Raw genomic sequence first — 3,608 nt, 5'->3', positions numbered from 1 at the left:
TCATTGCAATAGACACAGAAAAGCATTCAACAATATCCATTCATGATAAAAATTCTCAGCAAAATAGGAATATAAGTGTGGGTCAGCTGCATTAGGCTTGCTCTCTAGTTTACTGGCTGTAAGCCCTTTGCTTGATTGGGATATGTGTGGCTATGCCACGTGTGTGTGGCCTATATAAGGCTGTGGGTACTTGTGCTCAGGGGATTGTGGATGGCAGATTGCCTGCCCAGCACTGTGAAGGGCCATTTTTGCTGTTCGTTTGCCTGAGAAGAGGTTTTCCCCTGCCTGTGTGCTTGTCTGCCATTGTGAGACTTTATTAGATGGAATGGCCCAATGCTTTTCAGCTCCACAATTTCTCTACTATCTGCCCAAATCCAATGTGGATCTGCCTAGCCTTGGCCACCAGCATTACATCTGGTATAGTGGACAAGATTTGGAACAGATTGGTATGGAGCCACCGACACCCCTGAAGGGTGGAATAGAGGAGTGGCTGTTCCCAGTGGCTCTCTTGTTGGGGACTGTGAGCTGGATGTTTTTTATAATCCTGCGAGAAGAAACCAAGAGCTCTGTGTGTGAGGCTGTGTGAGGTTGAAAGCTCCAGAATGAGCTGCAGACTGAGTGGCAATAATGTCATAAACTGGAGTGAGTGCTGGAGAAGGAGGCTGACCAGGTTCGAAAGCTGCAGTGTGAGATGCAGGCTGAGTGCCAATGGTGCCTGGAACTGGAACGGTCTCTGGAGAAGGAATGGCAGTTTCCCGAGTTGCAGTTTGCCCTGGAAGCAGAACGTTGGGACTGGCAGCTGTTGGAGAGACAAATGCAGGTTTGAGAGCTTGAGTTTCAGCTTCAGGCCAAGAGCTGGCACCCACAGGAGCCAAAACAGGCGTGGAATATGGAGCTGAATTCCTGCCAGTGGATTGGCTCTGAGTCAGCAGGAGCAGGCGTTTCTAACTCCTCTTCTGAAGGGGAGGCTCAGGCTGCAACTCCTCTTCTGCAGGCTCAGAGCCCAGCTGGTGGTCACCCAAAGGGTAAAATCCCAGCAGCAAAGAGTCCCTCAGGGGCAGGCACAACCCCCTCCCCAGGTAGTGGAGCACTCTATGGTCCGACCCTACACCCAGGCAGAACTGATGAAGTTGGGGGTGCAATTCAGGCAGGAGCCCACTGAGCCCCTAGCAGCCTGCTTGCTGCAGTTGTAGGACATAGAGGTGGAAAGCATCATGGTCTCTGGAACAGAGATGGACTGTAAGGCTGTGAGGGCTGCTGCCTGTTGTAACCCTCCAACAAGCAAGAGAAATGGGCCTGTGAAAGTTACCCAAACACAGATGTGGGTAGATTTGATTGCAGCCAGGGCAGATAAGAAGAAATTAGATTGTAAGCCTAATAAAGTCTTGTTGGAGCTTTGGTGGCAGCTTGAATAAGAACAGAGGTTCTGCTGAAGTAAGGGAAGCAGGTGGCCCCAGCATCTGCCAGGAAAATGGCTGGTGTTCAGGTTGCAGGATCCCCAAGACCAGTTGTTCCAGTTTGACTAGGGGGAAGGTCGAGGGACCTATCCAACAAAGACAGGAAGGGGGCTGAAGAGCCTATTTGTGAAATTCACAAATCTACTTCTAATGTGCAGAGCTTGGTAATTTGCACAGACAGCTGGGCTGTCTATCATGGACTGATCATTAAGTGGTATAATGGACTCTTGGACTGAAATCAGAGGGATGTACTGACTCCCTTGATGGATGGACACATTGCTTGTGAACAGTACTATGAGAGACCCTGATAGGGTGGGGGGGCCCACGGCACCTCTGGAGGCCCTCTTGCACCGGGAAGCTGATATCATCCAGTTGCAGAGATGCACCAAGGACACTTTACGGTTTCTATGGACACATCCCTGGACTATACAGGCCTTCCCACCAGAGGCAGATTTAACAGCAGGCATACCTGGCGTGTGCCCTGGGCTCCAACTTCTGAAAGGTCCTGCAAAACCCCAACTTTACATTTTTTTCTAATGTAAGGGGCCCAATATTTTCTTCTGCGCCCGGGGCCTCAACTGACCTTAATCCACCTCTGCCTCCCACCTACCATCGAGTAGGGAGTTAGATGTGGGACTATTCCCTGGGCAAAGTGCTCAGGGAAACATTGTGAAGGGCACCTTTGTAATTATTGTGTAACTTTTGCTATTGCTGTAGTGTCTGTTTCCTGTCATGTGGAATGTGAGGCAGCTGTGTTAGGTTTGCTCTCTGGTTTACCAGCTGCAAGCACTTTGATTGGTGCCTGAGCCTGTGGCTGTGCTATGTGTGTATGGCCCATGTAAGGCTATGGGTGCTTGCGCTTGGGGGATTGCGGATGGCGGATTGCCTGCCCGCCACTGTAAGGGGCCATTTTTGCTGTTCATTTGCCTGAGAAGAGGTTTTCCCCTGCCTGTGTGCTTGTCTGCCATTGTGAGACTTTATTAAACAGAAAGGCCCAACACTTTCCGGCTCCGCAGTATCTCTAGTCTGCCCAAATTCAACATGGATCTGCCTGGCTTAGCCACTGGCTTCACAATAAGGAAACTTCCCCAGTTTATCATGAACAGCATCTATGGAAAACCTACAGCTGATGGGTGAAAGACTGAATATTTCTTTCTAATATCACAATGCCAATGAGATTGAGCACAGAAATTTGGGAACTTCTGTTTCAGATTTGATGACTTTGGGGCCCAGTATCCCCACTAAACAATTAACTGGGGAGTGCAGAGTTAATATGGATCTAGAGCTCAGAAGAGAGCTGTCAAAACACGGAGCCTATTAGGGGTATTTTTTTAAAGATTTTATTTATTGATTTTAGAGAAAGGAGGGAGAGAGAAAGGCGGGGCAGAGGTTGGGGGCAGACAGGAAGCATCAACTCATAGTTGCTTCTAACATGTGCCTTGACCAGGCAAGCCCAGAACCCCGAACTAGCAACCTCAGCATTTCAGGCCAATGCCCATCCACTGTGCCACCACAGGTCAGGCTTAGGGGTATTTTTTTTAAATCTTTTTAAAAAAATGAAAAAAATTTTTTTTTTATTTTTCCAAGTTGGAAACGGGGAGGCAGACTCTCGCATGCATCCCACCAGGATCCACCCGGCACGCCCACCAGGGGGCGATGCTCTGCCCATCTTGGGGCGTCTCTCTCTCACAATCAGAGCCATTCTAGTGCCTGAGGCAGAGGCCACAGAGCCATCCTCAGCGCCCGGGCAAACTTTGCTCCAATGGGAGGCTGTGGGAGGGGAAGAGAGAGACAGAGAGGAAGGAGAGGGGGAGGGGTGGAGAAGCAGATGGGCGCTTCTCCTGTGTGCCCTGCCTGGGAATCGAACCCGGGACTCCTGCACAGCAGGCTGACGCTCTACCACTGAGCCACCTGGCCAGGGCCCGGCTTAGGGGTATTTTAAAGCAAGTCTGTATCTTTAAACAAGTGCCCCAGAGCAACACAGGTGAAGAGAAAGATGATAAAAGGGTTAGGAATGGAAATCCTAAAACAAAACAAACAAAGCCTCCTTCTGTAGGAAAGAAAAGGTAACCAAGAACAATTCTAGAGGTAAAAAGGTAGTTCTATGGTGTATTGTAAGGAAAATTCAATCTCAAGAAAGAGGGAGGGGTC

The 3,608-nt window shown here is 49.5% G+C and overlaps 1 non-coding gene across 1 annotated transcript; it reads right to left on the bottom strand.

The window, feature by feature from the left end:
* Positions 1-3,303: 3,303 nt before the first annotated feature.
* On the bottom strand, positions 3,304-3,379 carry TRNAS-GCU (transfer RNA serine (anticodon GCU)). Its single transcript has one exon. It is a non-coding gene; the product is annotated as a tRNA-Ser (tRNA).
* Positions 3,380-3,608: the final 229 nt, after the last annotated feature.

Source organism: Saccopteryx bilineata, chromosome 2 (genome assembly GCF_036850765.1).
Source record: "Saccopteryx bilineata isolate mSacBil1 chromosome 2, mSacBil1_pri_phased_curated, whole genome shotgun sequence".
Classification (NCBI taxonomy): Eukaryota; Metazoa; Chordata; class Mammalia; order Chiroptera; family Emballonuridae; genus Saccopteryx; species Saccopteryx bilineata.
This window is presented reverse-complemented; position numbering and strand designations above follow the sequence as displayed.